We start from the raw sequence: 19504 nt of genomic DNA on the forward strand, positions 1-19504 counted from the left end.
CACAGCTTCCCCCGGGACTGCTGAGCAAACACAATCCATCTCCTCTTCCACAAATACTGAACTCCTCATTCTGACAGAGACAGATCCTCCAGGCTTGGGCTGCACCCCTTCAGCCACCTCTGGGTTTGTGAGGGCTGCGGATCACACCAGCTCCTCCCCGGTGAGGCTCAGTGGTCTGTGCCCCAGCAAAGCTTTGCCTGGGCTGGGTTACCCAGCACATTGGCAGTCCCCTGGGATCTGCCTGCCCCCCTAAAATATTGCTCCTTTGCAGTATTTGCCAGCTGCAGGGTGGAACAGGCCTTGCTCACTCCAGCCATGGCATCACCCTCACCAGGAGTGAACACCAGCAGCTCCCCACAGTCCAGAACTGGTCCTGCTCAGGTCCAAGCACAGGGGGCCTGGATTCCCCTGAGCACTGCAGCTGGCTGGGAGCTACGTGCCAGGGCCATGCCAGCTGGGGGAAGATGGGTAATTTCCAATGAACCATGAGGCTGGAGCAGCCCTGACAAACTCTATCTGATCCTGCACCAAGCCAGCCCTTAGAGTTTACTTGTCAGAATGTTTTAAGCCCCTGTGGATGTGTGTAGTAGGAGTCCTTGTAAAATCTATGTATTGTATAAGTGGCCTTGCCCCAATCCTAGTTGTTCTAAATGGGCTACAGCTGTGAAGTCCTTAATTGGGCAGCAGCTGTGGCTCATGAAGGCAACTGGGATAAAAGGGGGTGGGCTTTCTGGTCAGGGAGAGCCTTGGAGGAGCCTTGGTGATGCAGCAAGAGCAACACTGCTGAGAGGAACTGCTCATAAGGTACAGGACTCTAGAAATAATATAACAGCTATATGAATGCAATAGATGTGCAGCAGGAGCTCCTGCTGTACCACTGCTCTGTAGCAAGGGGGTTGTGACAGCAGTGATCCAGGCTCCAGGAGCAGCTATTCACTGCTCTGGCAAGCCAAGCTCAAGGCTCTCCACTCATCCAGCTCCTGGTGCTGGGGTCAGACAAATCTGCATCACGGCACAAAGCAAAAAGCAGCAGCATATTTTAACTCTGCTTGTTAACAAACAGTAGCAGCAACCCTGTCCAGCCAAAAAGGGAGAATTCTAAGGCAACAACAAGCTCCAGATAGGATGAACAGCACATATTCTGGAGATGAGGTGCAAGAGGATGCAGTAGAGACCAGACCAGCAGTGCTTTCCTGCTGGTGATTCATCCAAGAGAGCTAACCAAGTAAAGTTTTCCCAGACAAATAGAGCAAAGTTTGTTCCTGTAAGTCATTCTAAAACAGTTGGCTTTTAGTTTTCCATTGAGCATCAGCCATTTCCTTGTCCACTCTTTCCAGGAAAACCTTTAGAAAGGTTGAAGGGGAAGAAGGAGGGACAACAAGAGAAGGCTGTTCAAGAATGCCTGCAAGTTAATAAAAAGACAGTGTGGAATGCTCTTCTGTGACAAAATGGGAGCATCTGATTTTCTAAAGATTTCACATCACTTTCTTGCTTTATTGCTTTTTAAAGAGGTTTGGGTATATTCCCATTTGGCCGGATTTCCAGACAGCTGTAGTGTGAGTTTTACACACCCTCTCCCTGAGCCAGGCCTAAACTTCCCCCACCTCTGCATGGAAATTGCTCTCAGGGAGATGCAGGCAAGGCACAGCTTCCCATCCCATCCCTACCTTCAGGGCTGGGTGAGGGGCTGGCAGCACTTTTAGAGCTCCAAGGGCCAGAGCTGACCTGGGGCAGGTGTCATCCAGAAGGGTTTAAGGGACGGAAGCTCCAAAGCTCAGCAATACAAGATCCAGGCATCATAAGACAACTTATCCCAGCCCTGGTGAAAAAAGGACAAACCCTGGCCACCCCACCACCAGTCCTACAATGGAAGTGAACATTTAAAAGTGCTTGTTTGCAGCACCCTAAATAGAAAAAATATATATATTTGCCCCCATCATAGGCTTTGCTTTGTGAAGGGAAGGAAATGGGTTTTCAGGGGCTTTTTACACCTTTGTGAACTTCCACTACAAAAACAAAAGGAGGATACAAGAGCTCTGTTTCCACCATCAGCAATAAAATGTTACACAGCTATGAAGCCGAACCTGAGATTATAAAGTAAAACTCAGTTGAAATTTAGTACTTTTGCCTTAGGTCAAGAAGTTGCATTTTCAGTGGAACCTTAATTACTTCTGTTGGGATCCATAAAATTAGAGGGTTTTGAGAAAGTGGTAAAAAAAGACAGGCCTCAGACAGCAGATTTGTGAACAGTGCTAATGCAGCAGAAAAAGTTTTCTAAGCTGTAGAGCAGACATGAGAAATAGAATAACGTAGAAGAATAATAGAATAACAATAAGCCTCTGTGATTTGCCCTTTTAGGTTGCAACAAGTTTATTTGATGTATATCTTTAGAAGGTTAATATGAATGAGTCTCTGGGCTTTGTCTCTCATAAATGAGCCATTGTGTTAAAGAATAAGTCTCTATTGTGTTAACTACAGTTACGTGTGTTTCATACGATTGGATAGAATTATTGTCAATATGTTGTTGCTCTGTGTGGGATTGGCTGAAACTTGGACTGAGATGGCTTTATGCTATGCTGTAACGTTGTGTTTCCTTGGCATTCCATTTGAATCAGGGAGCTGTTCACATCTGTTGTCTCCATTGTCCTAACAATGTACTGATACTGATGTTTGAAATAAACAGCTCACGGCACTGATTTTGGGTGTCCTGTCCCTGTTTGTGGCTGTATATAATGTGCCGATGGCAAAATGGTGCCTATCCTCTGTGAGGAAGATAACTAGACTAGGATAAAAAAGAAAATCATGGAAAAACCCGGCCGTCGGAGACCCAGGTGTTAATCAGGAGAAATATTTAATCCCCTCGTCATTTGCATCTTCTGTGTTTGTAAGTAATTTTTTCTAGGGGCTCCTGGGTTACGGAAATGGGAAGTCATTTATCTAAAACAGAATGGGACATTTTTTACAAGCTTGAGAAGATTTTACAGCATAAAGGACGTTCAGATATCTCAAAAACTGAACTTAAAGATTTACTCATTTGGGTGAAAGCGAACACTCAAAATATAAATTTACAGTCTGCTTTTACCTTTGATTTTTGGGATCAAATAAACTGGAACATCTATAATTTGTTCTCTCTCAAAAAAGATGAGAGTCTAAGTAAACTTATTCCCTACCTCCAGGGCTTTGCTGGAGTGTTTCAAACAAACTGACAGTAACCAAGACAGTTCTGAACCACAAAACAAAGTATCTTGCTCAGACTCTTTAAATCCAAGTAAAATTGAGCCCGCGTCCCTCTCGGGGAGATTTTCGGGTATCGGTCGGGATGATTCTCTCCCTCCTGATTCATCCGGTGCTTCTCCCGGAAATGCTGGCTGCGTCCCGTTCTCCGGAAACTGGGAACCAGAACGGCTTTCAGATTGGGTCGGATCTTCTGTTTCCCCCAAGTCTCTCTGTGTCCCTGTGGCAGAAAATAATCTCTCTAGCACCCCTCCAGGAAATTATTAACTCTTTCCATGTCGGGAAAAGTGTTTGGAATTTTCGTTGTGTTCCGGGAACGTAAGAGTCCGTGAAATTTGTTTGGGGGCGGGTGCAAGCCATGTGGAGGGGGGCAGATGTGAAATTGCAGAGGTTTTGTGATAAAGGAATTATGTGTTCTGAAATTGTAAAAGCAGTGGCAGCTGAAACTGGTTTAGAGTCTGCTGTGTCTGGTCGGGGGGCTGTGGGAGTCGCTTCTGTCCCTGTTTTCCCTTTCCGGGAAGGCAACCCCTCGGATTCGGTTCAAGTGGGTAGGGTACTTTGTGATTCGGGGAGTTCTTTTTTGGTAAATTGTTCAAATAAGCCTCTGCCAGGTTTTTCTGTTGTTCGCCAGCCTTTTGATGTATAGGATGAAGTAGCAGTGAGTGAGGCTTGTCCACAGGACAGGACAGGGGGGAGGACAAATGCGGCAGGCAGCAGCCAAGAATTGAGCCAGACTAGGGGGACTCTACCCGGGCAGAAGCTTGAGGAAAGAGCAGGAGATTTTTGAAGGGTTTCTGGGGAGAAACAAGCTGAGATTTTGAAGAATTCAGAATCTATTTCTTTTGCTGTTGAGAGAAGGGATAGGGTGTTAAATTCTCAGTCTGATGTTGGCTGCTCTCCAGCTGAATCTTCACAGGCAAAGGGACTTTGTGAAACATGCCATTATTCTTTGGAGATTCTCAAAAGCACAAACCCAAGGTTGCTTTCCCAGGGGAGTTCAAATCTTGGCTTTCCTCCAGGGTCCAGAGAACACGCCCTTCGCTCGGCCCCTTTTGGCAGGGCTTCGGAGGGGGCGTGTTGTTTGGCTGAGCCCTCCTCTGTCCCTCACGGCAGGGCTCCAAGGGGGGCGTGTTGTTTGGATGTCTCTGCCAAGAATTCAGGTTCTTCTGTCCATATCGGCAGAGTTCCCAGGAAACTTTGTTGCTACAGCAACATCCCTGCCAAGAATTCGGACACTGGCAGGGTCCTCGGAACAGCTGCTGTCAGTGAAACTGTCAGCTCCAGTTCTGACTTCCCATTAAGTTTGCCTAATTGGTCTTACATTAACCAAAAATTAGAAAAAGATTTAGACTCAAAGAAACAACTCCTTGCATTACCTGTAAGATATGGTCGTAATGATCGTAACCCACAATACGAAAGACTTACTCACCATGACATAAAGGAATTACGTCAAGCTTTGAAAGAAAGTGGGTTCTCTTCTCCCTATTTTAACAATGTGCTGAAAAGTACTTTTAATTCTTATGATTTAGTCCCTGCTGAGTGTCGAAATGTGGCTTCTCTGGTTTAAACCAATTCACAGTACCTACTATGGGAATTACAATGGAAAAAACTTCTTAATAAGTTGGTTGAAAAATATGCAGATACTGATTATGCAGATTTAGATGTTGTTCAATTAGCAGGTGATGCACCTTACCATAGAGCACAGAATCAAGCAGTAGACTTGCCTTGCCCTGTATTAGCAGACATTAAAGATGCTGCTAGGAAGGCCTTGTTTTCAGTAGAGCCAGCTAGCGCACATGTAAATTCTTATCCGCTGATTAAACAAGGTGAAGCAGAATCCTATGGTTTGTTTTTGGATAGATTAACTCAAGCAGTTGAAAGGCAATATCCAGATGAACAGGCCTGTTCCTATATTGTTCAAAACCTTGCTTTTGTAAATGCTAATGATGAATGAAGAAAAATTATTTTAACTTTGCCTGATCAGCCTCCAACTGTCACGCAAATGCTAACAGCTTGCAGCAGACTTATGGGTCCACAAAATCTTGCAAATTTACAGGTCAATGCTTTGGGGAAAACACTGGAAGATAATTTGACACAACAAATGATAAAATTGAAAAGCTTTTAGAAAAATAAGAAAATACTGGGAAAATTCTGTTAACACTGTGCAGTTGGGCTCTGACAAAAGGCCTCATTGCTTTGCTTGTTGTAAACCTGGTCATGTTAAAAAAGGATTGTCATGTGTAAACATTCCAACCAAAACAACTTTCTACCTGTCATAAGATATGGTTGTCATGATGTATGTGATTTGCTAATATCTTTTTGTACAAGTTTTGTCATCAATTCACAGAAGTTTCCAAGATCCAAGATTTGCTCATCGCAGCTTCAACCCAAACAGAGATGCAGCGAACCCGTGCTAGTGTTGGGACTGAAATCCAGAGTGCTGGACTTGACATTTCTACGACAAAAATCCAAGGATACAACAAAATCCAAGGCTGCGACAACAGCTCTTCAAAGATGACAAGCTCATTGCTGCATTCTGGACACATCTTTCTTTTTTGCAGTTTTAGGAGAGAAGATGCAACTTTGTGGTCTCATTTTTCAGTGGGACCCTTCTGAGGTAGATCCTTTGTTGATAATAGAGTGGATTTTTTCTCCCTACAGGTTTCCAAAGACTATTTTCACAGTTTTAGAAATGGTTGCACACATTGTCATTAAGGCCAGAACCAGATTGCTAACTTTAGCAGGCCAAGAATTTTCAGTTATCTATTTACCATTGAAAAAGATTACCTCCATTGGGCAATGCAAAATTTTGATGATTTACAATATGCATTCTTGGGTTTCCTAGGAATTTGTTCTGTTCACTACCCAGCTCACAAACTATTGCAGGCAAAATTGATTTTCAGAAAAAAAACTAAATTAAGTGAAGAACCTTTAAATGCAGTGACCCTCTTCACTGATGGCCCTAGTAAAAGTCACAAATCAGTCCTAACTTGGCTGAATCAAAAAACTAATGCTTGGGAGTCCGACATTGAAATAGTAGAAGGGTATACTCAAATTGTTGAGCTTGCTGCTGTGGTTCGGGCTTTTCAGCTTTTCCCTCAACCTTTTAATTTATTCACAGATTCTGCTTATGTTGCTAATGTGGTTAAGAGATTAGAAGGGTCAATTTTAAAGAATGTTAGTAATGAAACTATATAATTTGCTTTCATGTCTTTTTAAGACTTTGCAATATAGAATTAATCCATATTTTGTTTCTCACAACAGGGCTCATTCGTCGCTTCCTGGATGTTTAGTGGAAGGAAACGCAAGAGCGGCCAAACTAACAATGGTTATTTCAAACACTTCACCAAACATTTTGAACAAGCAAAATTCACTCATGCTTTTTTCCACCAAAACACACAAACACTTGTGCGAATGTTTCAAATCTCTGAAAGTCAAGCTAAAGCTATCATCAGTACCTGCCCTGACTGTCAGCTTGTGCAATCTCCTGTTTCTTCAGGAGCTGTCAACCCCCAAGGTTTGCAAAGTCTACAGTTTTGGCAAACAGACATAATTAAATACCCTTCCTTTGGTAAATTTAAAAATATTCATGTCTCGGTGGACATGTTCTCTGGTGCAATTTTTGCTTCTCTTCACACAGATGAAACAGGCAATCATGCCTGTCATAATTTTCTGCAAGCTTTTGCTTAATTGGGTGTACCCCAAGAAGTAAAAACTGACAATGGTCCCGCACATATATCTCAAAAATTGGCCACGTTTCTGAATGAAAAGGGGTGTTTGTCACATCTTTAGCATTCCTCACTCTCCCACAAGCCAAGGAGATATTGAAAGGGCACATAAAACATTAAAACGCATTTTAGATCAACAGAGAGGGGGGGTTGAGATCACACCACAGATGAGGATGAACAGGGCTTTGTATGTTTTTATTTTCTAAACAGTTCGGGTGCAGAACCTGATCCACAAACCTTTAGGAAATTTAAAAAGAACACAAAGGAAAAACTGCCAGAAAATCCTCCTGTTTTAATTAGAAAACCTGAATCTGAACAAATTGAAGGTCCTTTTAAACTAAAAACCTGGGCCAAAGGGTATGCTTATGTCTCAATAGATGCTGGAAAGAAGTGGGCCCTTGCCAAAAACATCAAAACATATTACAGCCCAGAACGAGCAGAGGAGTCCAGAACTGAGACAGCAAGTACACAGTTTATATCCGGGACGGGAAAAGGAAATTTGGGAACGTGAAAAGAAAGGCTTACAAAGACACTGGAAAGGAGACAGGATCAAAGGAACTGCAATTAAAACAAAAATTAAAAAACCAGAAAATCGGCCATTTTCGTGTCTTCAAAAAATAGGCTGTGAGGATATGAGCTGCATTGCAGAGGACCAAACCATGCCAAAACTAAGCTCACAGATGTTGCAAAAGCAGGGCAAAAAGTCAAGGAGGAAGACAAAACTTACGGGGGAAGATATGAGAGACATGACATGGACATGATAAAAAAACAAAACAAAGAAAAAAATCTTTCCCAAATTCAAAGCCTTACAAAGGCATGGCATACCATCAAGTGCAGGGACATGCACCAAACATTCCCCTATTGGTGCCCATGGAAATCGCAAGATTCATTTTCCCTCCCCGAAAAGAAAATTTCATTTCCTTTTGGGACGGGAAAAGGAATCTTGCGAATCCCAAAATAAGGACTTACAAAGACTCTGGAAAGGAGATAGGTTCAAATGAAATGCAATTGAAGAAACCAGAAAATTGGGAATTCTACTATCTTCAAAAATAGGATGTGAGGAAATCAGGTGCGTTGTAGAGCACCAAAACATGCCCAACGAAGGTCACAGAACTTGCAAAAGCAAGGGAAAAAGTCAAGGAGGAAGACAAAACTTGGAGGGGAAGATATGAGGGACATGGAACAGATACATATTAAAAAAAAAAAAACAGAAAAAAAATCTTTCCAAAACAAAAGACATGAAAATGCAGGCAGGCCAAATGCCATCAAGTGGAGAGACATGCACCAAAGATTCCCCTACTGGTCACCATTGGAATCGCAAGATTCCGTTTCCCTTCCCGAAAGGAAATTTCGGGAAGGGAAACGGAATCTTGCGACCCCGAAAAGAAAGGCTTACAAACACTCTGGAAAGGAGATAGGATCAAATAAAATGCAATTGAAAAAAACCCCGAAAATCGGCAGATTTAGTCTCTTCAAAAAATGGTCTGTGAGGAAGTGAGTTGCAGTGCAAAGGACCAAAACATGCCCAAACGAAGCTCACAGAAGTTGCAAAAGCAGGGGGAAAAAGTCGAGGAGGAAGACACAACTTGGAGGGAAAATATCAGGGACATGGCATGGATACTTAAAAAAAAAAAAATAAATTGCAAGAGTCAAGCACATACAATTGCAGCCCATATGCCATCAAGTGCAGGGACATGCACCAAAGCTTGCCCAAATTGATCCCCACTGAAGGCCAAAACACAAAAGAAGGACTTACAAACGCTCTGCAATGGAGATCCCACTCAAGGAACTGCAATTGGAGGAGAAAAAATAAAAATTTTGGAAATTTTGGGACTACAAGGAAATGGACCGGGATTCCATCCAGCGCAGTGCAAAGGACCAAAACAGGCCAAAACTCAGTTGGCAGATGCTGCAAAAGCAGGGGAAAAAGTCAAGGAGGAACACTGCGCTTGGAGGGCAACATATGAGGGACATGCTATGGATAGTCAAAAAAAGAAAAAAAAATTTCCGCAAAGTCAAAGCCATGCAAAGGCATGGCATGCCATCAAGTGCAGGGACATGCACCAAAGATTCCCCTACTGGTCCCCATTGAAATCGCAAGATTCCGTTTCCCTTCCCGAAAGGAAATGAAATTTCCTTTCGGGAAGGGAAACGGAATCTTGCGACCCCGAAAAGAAAGGCTTACAAACACTCTGGAAAGGAGATAGGATCAAATGAAATGCAATTGAAAAAAAGCCAGAAAATCGGCAGATTTAGTGGCTTCAAAAAATGGTCTGTGAGGAAGGGAGTTGCACTGCAAAAGACCAAATCATGCCCAAACGAAGCTCACAATAACTGCAAAAGCAGGGGGAAATGTCAAGGAGGAAGATACAACTTGGAATGGAAGATATGAGGGACATGGCATGGATACTTAAAAAAAAAAATAAAAAAAAAAAAATTGCCAGAGTCAAGCACATACAATTGCAGCCCATATGCCATCAAGTGCAGGGACATGAAACAAAGCTTGCCCAAATTGATCCCCGCTGAAGGCCAAAACACAAAAGAAGGACTTACAAACGCTCTGGAATGGAGATCCCACTCCAGGAACTGCAATTGGAGGAGAAAAAAAAAATTTTGGAAATTTTGGGACTACAAGGAAATGGACCGGGATTCCATCCAGCGCAGTGCAAAGGACCAAAACAGGCCAAAACTCACTTGGCAGATGCTGCAAAAGCAGGGGAAAAAGTCAAGGAGGAACACTGCGCTTGGAGGGCAACATATGAGGGACATGCTATGGATAGTCAAAAAAAGAAAAAAAAATTTCCTCAAAGTCAAAGCCATGCAAAGGCATGGCATGCCATCAAGTGCAGGGACATGCACCAAAGATTCCCCTACTGGTCCCCATTGAAATTTCAATGTTTCCTTTCCCTTCCTGAAAGGTAGGCTGAACAAGGCTTTTTATGTTTTAAATTTTCTAAACCGTTTGGTTGCATAACCTGATCCACCAATCTTTCGGCGGTTTTCAAATAACACACAGGGAGAACTGAATGAAGATCCTTCTGTTTTAATTAGACCTTTGGATCTGGACAAATTGAAGGTCATTTTTGATTTATAACGTGCGGCAAAGTGTATGCTTCTGTCTCTACAGGTGCTGGAATTAAATGGGTCCCTGCCAAAACGTCAAACCATATCACATCCCAGTACATGTTGACGAGTCCAGAGCCAAGGAAGCAAGTACACAGATGTGAGCCGAGCAGAGGGATCCCAGCTTGCCTGACGTTCCTTGTGCCTGACGTTCTTTTTGTATCGGTGGAACCTGCAAACTCTGATTTTGTGTTAATGTTATTTATGAGTGTGTCAATGTATGTTAAATGTTTGTTTAACAGAGCTGAGTTTTGGCAAAAGTTTAGGTTTTTGTTTTTGTGGAGAACAAAATTTAAAAATTGATATATATGTAAGGATTCTGCCAAAACTTAGCTAATGAAAATGATGGAGCGATTGCAAGTTGTATGTTGGTATTGGTGGATTTTAATTGTTTTTTGTCGTGCAGATTTGCCTGTGGAACTACCAAAAACAAATGTTTGGGTGACCTTAGCCAAGGCAGCTGGCTCGGATACTATATGTTTGTCTAATTCAGAACCAGAAAAACCTTTTTCAACCTGTCTGGTTGGTGTGCCAGTAAAAGAGTCGCCTTTGGTCAAAAAACAATCCAATGATAAGCCGGGTGAAATTGACAATGGAAACAATCCCTCATTGAATTGGAACGTTTGGTCCAAAAATCTTCCCAGGGCAGCATCTGAACCCCAAGAATTAGAAATCCTTGGCTCTTTAACAATGGATTTTTGCTTTACCTTCATAGCTAGTGCTTGGCAAAAAGGTGATCCTCCAAAGTACAATGTTACTACTCATTATTTTGCATACAGAAATTTGAGTTTTTGGTGTAATGTTTCAAACAGTTGGGATGTGCTTCCTGAGACAGATCAATATCCACGCCAATTGCCGAAGGGGTATTGGTTCATTTGTGGAGACAGAGCCTGGCAAGGCTTTCCAGCACACCTTGAAGGTGGCCCTTGTAGCATTGGGATGCTCACTATAATTGCACCCACTGCCAAGGCGGTCATGAAAAATAAACAAAGGAGAATGAGAGCTGTTTCTCATTATGAGGAAAACTGTCAGAGTGATTTCAGGCCTTGGAAAGCTGCCAGAAGGGTTTCAGCAGGTATATTTTTACCCCAATTGGCTTCAGCAGTGGCACTGAAACAGATAGAGCTGGATGCTAGCTGAGCAAACAAGCTAATGCCACATCCTCTGCAATCAGTGATATGTTAACCAACATTTACAGTGTTAGACATGCTACCCTTCAAAATAGAGCAGCAATTGATTTTCTTTTACTGGCACAAGGGCATGGTTGTGAGGAATTCAAAGGACTGTGCTGTATGAATTTGTCCAATCATTCTGAATCCATTCACAAAAGCATACAAAAACTGACAAGATTTGACAGCTCAAATTAAAGAAGATGGTGGTTCCTGGCTGGATGATTTGTTTCAAGAATGGAGCTTTGCACCTTGGCTAAGGCAACTTTGCAAGATAGGTCTTTATGTATTGGGTGTTCTGGTAGTGATATTGATAGTAATACCTTGCATACTTCAGTGCGTGCAGCGAATGATGAACAAAATGGTCCGAGAAGTTTTTGTCATACAAGAGAGAGAATTAAGAAGTAGAAGCACAGAGAGTGTTCGAAATCTCACAGAAATGGTAGACAAAGGTGCAGAAATAGAGGAGAATTTGGAATTAAGACCCTGGAATCGACAAGAGTTTTTTGAATAACTTGTAACTGTTGTCAGACGTGATTCATATCTCTTTCACAGATTAGGCCTTTACAGCATTAAGTTGCTGTGCTGTAACATAGCTTAGAATCAGCGTGAATAGGCCTCCAGCAGATAGTAAGCAGAAATTTTATAGTAGAGCTATGAAACGTAACTAGTAAACAACATGAATATGAAAGTTTCTTTTTGGGTCAACAGAAAGGGGGAGTTCTTAGGTTCCATGAAAATAGAGTGTTTTGAGAAAGTGGTAAAAAAGACAGGCCTCAGACAGCAGATTTGTGAACATTTCTAATGCAGCAGAAAAATTTTTCTAAGCTGTAGCACAGACGTGAGAAATAGAACAATAAGCATCTGTGATTTGCTTTTTTAGGTTTCAACAAGTTTATTTAATGTATATCTTTAGAAAGATAATATGAATGAGTCTCTGTGCTTTGTCTCTCATAAATGAGCCATTGTGTTAGAGAAGTCTCTATTGTGTTAACTACAGTTACATGCACTTCATATGATTGGATAGAATTATTGTCAATATGTTGTTGCTTTATGTGTGATTGGCTGAAACTTGGACTGAGATGGCTTTATGCTATGCTGTAACGTTGTGTTTCCTTGGCATTCCATTTGAATCAGGGAGCTGTTCACATCTGTTGCCTCCATTGTCCTAACAATGTACTGATACTGATGTTTGAAATAAACAGCTCACGGCACTGATTTTGGGTGTCCTGTCCCTGTTCGTGGCTGTATATAATGTGCCGACGGCAAAAACTTCTTCCAGCTGTAGGTCTTAAATAAGCCTGTCTGTCAAAAGCTCACAGATTGGGTTGAAGCGGAAATTTCTGTGTAACCAAATTTGGAGCAGATGAAATTAAAGAAAAATAAACCACAAAAGAAAAACAAAATGACATGATGTACTGAGCTGGAATTAATTTTGCTTTCTTCACAGCCTTCTGGAAGGGGTCACCAAGTCCCACATGCCCAAGCCCAAGGTGTTTGGCAGGAGGAGAAGATAGCCACAACAGTGTTAGTGCAGTGCAAACAGCTACCAAAAGCTGAAGAAAGCCTAGAATAACTAAAGTCAAATTTCATTAGGTCACTCCTCAGTACAGCAGCATTTTATCATCTCCCAAGGTCAGTTTTCATGCGTGGGAGTGTCAGAGTCAGCAATTCATATTTTTTATTGACATGCCACCTTGCAGCAGGTTCCATGCTAAATTTAACAGGTACAATTTCCAGCAGGGCAGGCAGCTGCTGTGGTGTTGTCTCCCCCATGGGGAGCCTGTAGTCCTGGCTGTGCCTACTCCAGAAGCCAGCTTAGGGCAGAGTCAGGGCCACCCTAAGCTCAAGAGCTTTTTGGCCACCAAGAGCCATGGTAAGGTCCCACAGCCCCTCCAGCATGGCTCATGCTGCTCCAGAGCCTTCCCTGGGGACAATGACTAGCCCAGCATGGGCAGCCTAAAGCAGGGTGGGCAGAGCAGCAAGAATGCCAAGAGTTACTGTTGGGGCATTAGTCTGCTAACAAAGCACATCCCCCTGAACCTTCTAAGAAGGCTTGGCCTTAAACCCCAAATCCACATTTAGAGTAGGTCTAGACTCCCTCAGGTCATCTTCTTCCTCTCTTTTTTTTCCCCTAAAGACAAGGAATGTGTTGTTCAGCCACTGTAATAGTTGGATCAGCATTTGGCCTGGAGGAGAATGACCCTCTGCAGAGGAAGGGCCACGGGAGCAATCAGCTTGGATCCAACAACCCATATCCAAAGGTGAGTGCACTTCATAGCTACACCTCACAGCTGCTGGCCAGCTGCCACAGCTGCTTGCCAACGCTGACCTCACTTCTGGCAAAGCCTGGAGCTTTTCCTCAGTGAAGGAACCCAGCCACCCACCCCTCCTCAGCCAGCTCTCTACCCCACACTCAGTCTCATCACTGGTTTGCAGCTTTCCCCTGCCTCCATTTCAGTCTGGGCCCACTCCTGCTCATTCTGTTGTGCCTGATCATGCGTGAGGAAGCACAGATAATCACATAACCACCATATTCAAAAACCAAAAATGAAAAAAGAAACTCAGGACTCCCAGGAGAAGCCACACTGCATCACACACTGTCTCAAAACAGAGTGATATTATAACAAACCTTACCCAGACCAGGAAAGGAAACGGATCACCTATTATCTTCAATATATTGAATAAACACAGTCTCCCAGACCCTATGAAAACAAAGGGCTCCCTGCACCCACCTCCCCCCACTCCAGGGAGTACAGACAATTTGTGACAGCCTCACCTCCCACCACACTGGCCTGTGCTCCAAGCACAGAACAATCATCCCTGACATCTCCTCAAGGCGATGTGCCCAGGTCAGGCTCCTTCGCCCGCAGCAGGAACGTGCTCGTACGTGTCATCCCTCCCCCGCCCACGCCTTGGCTTTGCCATCTCAGCAGTGCCCGGCAGTCCCTGGGGCTTTACCCCCTTTTCGGTGGCATTCACTGACTGTCCGGCCCGTCCAGTCTCTGCCCTGGGCTGGCAGCGAACAGGAGATGCTCAGGCCCCAGCACTGGGGTCCCATTCAGGGGTGACCGAGCCCTCACTCGGCCCCCGGCCGGGCCATCGCACCCCGAGGTACAGCCGCGCCGCTCCCGGCCCCCACACAGATCACATTGCCCTCTAGTGGAGCTGGAGACACAAAAAGCCTTCAGCAGCGGCTGCAAGGACTGGGGAAATGAACATTAAAAAAAAAAAAAAAAAATCCAGCCGATCAGCCCCCAGCCAGGCTCCTCCCTGGCATGCGGAGCCGCTCTCTGGCTCTCTGGGAACAGCCGGGCCCAGCAGCGGGGCCCACAGCGCGGGGCCGCGGGAGGACGAAGCCCCCGGCCGTGCAGTGAAAAATACACAGCCAAGTGCTCGCTGCCCTGAAAAGCAGCGAGCCATGGTGCAGCTCCTAGCCATCCCACAGGACAAGGCCAGGACATTCCACAAAGCGTTTGGTTCCCCTCACACTCAGGCCTGGAGTCTCGGCTATCAAAGGCTGCTGCACTCCGGGTGAAAAAGCAGCAGGAGATGTCCCTCTGCCCAGGAGGGATTTTAAGCTGGCAGTTACTGAACTCTAAAGTGCAGGTGCTTTTTGAGAGGGGAATACTCCAACTATTTAGCCGGGGTGGTGGGTTCAAAGCGATGGGAACAAAGCAATGGCTCCAAGCTGCCCCAGCCTCCCAGCCTGCCGCGGCATTACTGAGGAGAGAGGGATGGATTATACCCCTTAGAACAGGATTTCAGAGCATCTTGCAGGACCTGTGAACTATCAGGACAGCAGTTCATCCCTTCCAAAGGAGGGCAGCACAGCGGGGAGGTGGCAAAGAGGCTATGGTTCAGTCCTCGGGCACAGGCACCCACAAAGCCTGCGGGAGGCTGGAGCAGCCCTTTTTCCCAGCAGTGATTTCAGTGTGAATCCTTACCAGCTCCTACAGGACAGAGCCACAAGAGAAGCTTCCCAGGAAGACACAAAAATCCAAGAGGCATCACTAACTGCTATGAAAACTGCCCAACTTCCCAAGGGGTTGGTTTTCCTTGGCAACCTGACTTCAAATCCAGTAAGGGAGGATCCAGTAAGTGCCAGACCTGGCCTGCTCATTACATCAACTCCAAGGAACAAGCCAGACTCTTGACTGGGCTTGATAGAAAACCAGCACAAATGAGAGGAGAATTGAACTTTCAAACCACTCCTCCACCTAAAAATAGTTAAAGGTAAAAAAAAATTGCTATTTTTGGTTTACAGGTCAGCACAGACAGTCCTGCACCTCTACTCCATAGAAGCATTCACCCACCCCAGGATGCCAACAGTCACACCGGGAGCTCGAGGCCACTCTGGGCCAGAATATTGTCCCAGTTATCCTTGGAAAGATGGCCCAACCAGACTACTTTGGGCCTCTTGCAGCCCCTCCTCAAGTGCTATCCAGCAACTTGTGTCTAAAGTTTCTGTTGCTCTGTGGTTTGCAGGGTTGGACAGCTGCCACTGCATGACTGCACCGCCGAGTCATCCAGCTGGAGCATTTGCTGAGGAGAAGCTCATCCAGGCTCGGATGCTGCAGGGACTATGTCACTCTTGGACACTCACAAACCCACTCCCAATAAAGGCATCCTCCACACTCTTCCTGGGGTGATTCTGGGCATCATCAGCCACTAGGCAAGGAAAGGTTTGTGGGTGGGAGCATGTGGATCCTCATGTCTCCTGGCAGCATCACCTGGTTGGGATACAGGTCACACTGCTGCACCCCAGCACGGCATGAAGGCAGGGACCCATATACAAAGCAAAGTCTTCTCCCTCTCTTGATCCATCTCAACCAGGAAGGTTCATACCCTCCCATTAGCTGACAGCCCTCCATGAAGGAGTTTCACCAACAATCAATGAGGGTCAGGCACATAGCTGCTTTTTGGGTTTAATTTCTCTGTCTGTATTCCTTGCATCCATGATTCAGATATAAAAGCCATGCAGATGAGATCCTGGTGCATTTTCTATTTGAGACCAAGCAAGAAAGAAAAGGAAAAGGAGGTCAGTGCACAAGAAGTTCTTTTCCTCCAAGCCTGGGTCAGTGGGTAACACTCAGTCCCTGGTGAGAGAAGAATCATGGAGGCAAACAGCACTCAGGTTTCCCCTGAAAACTAGGGTCAGATGCTGTGAAAGACACTGGGCTAAAGTGCACAATGCCCTTTAGCTGGGCAGTGGGATGCAGCTGATCACTCACCTTTGGTGAGGATATACTCTTGGGCTCTACAGGACATTTCACATGCCTCTCACACATAGGCCCATTAGTCAGATCTTTCTCTTCCCCACTCTTCCAGTTTTATTCCTATCCTTTACTCACACATCCATCCAGATCCTCCCATCACCCAGCAAACACCCACCCAGCAATAGCTTGTTTCAGTCACACAATGGTCCCCACTGCTGGGCCAGCACTGCTCTTGCTGAGTGAGGGGGAAAACAAAGAACCTTCTTCCCCCTCAGGCAAGTCCATCCAGGGGAGGAACAGCACCAACCTCTCCCCATCTGCACCCTTCCTCCCCCAGTCCTTTCTTTCCAACTCCTTCACTTAACTCAGGTCAGAGCTGCAGTGCTCTGCATGCTCCTCCATTGCCCAGGGCTGAACATATTGAAAAATTACTATATTTTACAACATATGCAAATAATAAAGGATAAATAATCCCTGATCTGCTCAGCCATTCTGCTAGAGCCAAATGGGGACAGAACTTACCTTCAAAAGTCCTGAGACACAGCATCTCAAGCACAAGATTTTTAAGAGTCCTGAAGAGACAGAGATGAAATTCAGCAGATTTATGGTTTTTGGGACATTGAATCTAAATTTGGAAGCAGGCAGTTGCCTTCCTGTTAGCCCTTAGCTATCCACTTTCCCAGAAGTAGCTGCCTGTGTTTCCAAGACATTTGGCAACTTTTCTACCTCTCACGTCATAACAACTTCCATTGGTTTTTGTAAAAGGGCTTTAAATAAAAGGAAAACACCATAGAAAGGTAGAGCATCCCCTTTGATATGGGTTTCAGAGGACATGATCGTTTACTCACCTCACAGACTGAGAAGAACAGAGGTTTTAGTTCTAAGTGCACTTTCAGCAAAAAAAAATGCACTTTCAATGAAAAAGTTTCAAACAATTTTTTTTTTCATTATGACTGATGACAAATTCCATATGCATTCAACTGGTGCCAAGTTAGGTCTTCTAAGCCTCTGACAGAGCCTTATTTAATATGATCATTAGTTACAAAATTAGTTCTTTGGGAATACCATCTCCTTGGAGAATCAGACAAGTTGAGAAAATTTCCCTCTGAGGAATCACGGGTTTAATAATCAGATTCAATTCTCTTCTAAATTTCTGGTGTGTGTCTCTAATATATTGAGTAGAGAGCTGAAGACATTTAGTAGACTATATCATCAACTTGAAATTCATGTTTTGTCTGGGAATGTGAAGGCTGAGCTGCTAGAAGTAGAAGCATATTCATTTCCAACTTGCCCTGAGCTGGTTCCCCCTTTCTGAAGCTCTTTGCACCCAGCATTATTACATGTAAAACTAATTTTGCTATGCACAGGTGCTTTGCAGCACTGCTCCCCATATGAGCACAGCTGCTCAGGTGCCAAGGGCTGTGCCCCAAGTCCCACTTCAGAAGTGCCCTCAGTTAGATCCTGTTTCCCAGCAAGGATGAAGCAACTCAGTGATGGCCATCCAGCTCAAAGGGCAGAAACCCACATCAGAGAAGTCCCTGATGCAACCTGCACCAGGAGTAAAGAGTGGTAGGAACAGGAAAAAATGTCTATTTACACCTAAAAGCAGGCTGGACATAACACTGAAGTGTAGAACACACAGCTTCTGGAGGAGGAGAAGCCTCACCCACTGGTGCCAGGGCACTCACTGGTGCTCTGCAGAGGAAGGATTCCAGTCCCCAGGGCTCTTAATCAGGCATTTAATATAATTGATCTTATTACACTAAGCATATTACTGTTAAGCCTTCAGCTGTTAATGTTCAGTTGCTGTTGGAAGGGTCAGTCCCAGCCACAAATCAGCCTAAAAGCGACACATCTGAAGCAGCAAGATGATACTTCTGAGAGTAAAAATTACTTTGTCCAGGGAGTCTTTGAATCAGCACAGAAACAACTCCTAAAAGCACTGACCAGTCATTGTGAGAGACCTCTGGGACACATCCCCAAGGGCATCTGTCTCCAAAAGTGCCTTCCTCACGCTGCCAACTGCCCACCCTGAGCTCTCCTGCTCCTTAAGCCCCAGCTCTGAGCAACTTGGACAGGTCTGTTCTCCCATATCAGAGAGATCCCACACTGAACTTGCTAGCATCAGGTTACCAGGGCTTTCCAACCCCTATGCATTGCACAGGCTCTGCAATTCTCCATCCTCCAAAACACACACAAGCGTCATTGGCCTCCAGCCCAGCTCTTACATCCTTCAGGGAAGCCAGAGCCCACCTTCATCTTCCAAGGCAGAAAAAGGTTCCTGCAGGCACTGCTCAGACCCTAGCAGAAAGCTTAACAAAACAAGCTTCCCTCCAGCCCAAATCCCAAGACTGGTGCTGAACATTCCAGCAAAGATTGATACCCAAAACCAACATCTCCTCTTCGGGATTGCCAATCCAAACCTTCCAGCTTCTAAGTGCCCTCTATATCCAGCATGAGTAGCTAACAGCAACCACCTGAAGGCCAGTCCTTAGAAGCTGTAGGTTGTTGGGGCTTTTTGACGTCTAAATGAAAGCTTTAACCACCCACCTGGTGAGGAGTTCATCACCCAAGAGGGTTTTTGTGGGTATTTGGGCAGCCATGGTGAACCAAGGGGTTGGGGTAAGTGAGATGCTCTGGGCTTCAGTCTCTCTGCCCAGCATCAGGTGGAACCAGGCAGAAACCATGCTGGGTTGCATTCACACCATCTACTTTTCTTTGTGTCACAGGGTTTTTTCAAGAGGTTTTAATATTGGTCAGCTCCTTACATACTATTTGTTTGAAAGGGACCTTATCTTGAATACCTTTTTTTGACATTATCAACTGTGATTCCACAAATTATAGAGGCTCAAATTATCTAATGTAAAAATCACCAATTATCTCAAAAACTATGTATTTGAGAGTGTCTTCCAATTTCTTCATTTTCCTCAGCCTTTCTAGGGCAAAATTATAACCTTGAAGTTGAGAGATGGAATAGAATTTAAGAAAAAAAGAGTCAAACATTAGCTTTCAAATACCAGGAATGAGGACC

General features: G+C 44.6%; 1 long non-coding RNA gene across 1 annotated transcript; it reads left to right on the plus strand.

The window, feature by feature from the left end:
- Positions 1 to 9340: 9340 nt before the first annotated feature.
- On the plus strand, positions 9341 to 11472 carry LOC135448499 (uncharacterized). The gene is made up of 2 exons (XR_010440473.1): positions 9341 to 9880; positions 10090 to 11472. It is a non-coding gene; the product is annotated as an uncharacterized LOC135448499 (long non-coding RNA).
- Positions 11473 to 19504: the final 8032 nt, after the last annotated feature.

The sequence above is a fragment of the Zonotrichia leucophrys genome, chromosome 5 (assembly GCF_028769735.1).
Source record: "Zonotrichia leucophrys gambelii isolate GWCS_2022_RI chromosome 5, RI_Zleu_2.0, whole genome shotgun sequence".
Classification (NCBI taxonomy): Eukaryota; Metazoa; Chordata; class Aves; order Passeriformes; family Passerellidae; genus Zonotrichia; species Zonotrichia leucophrys.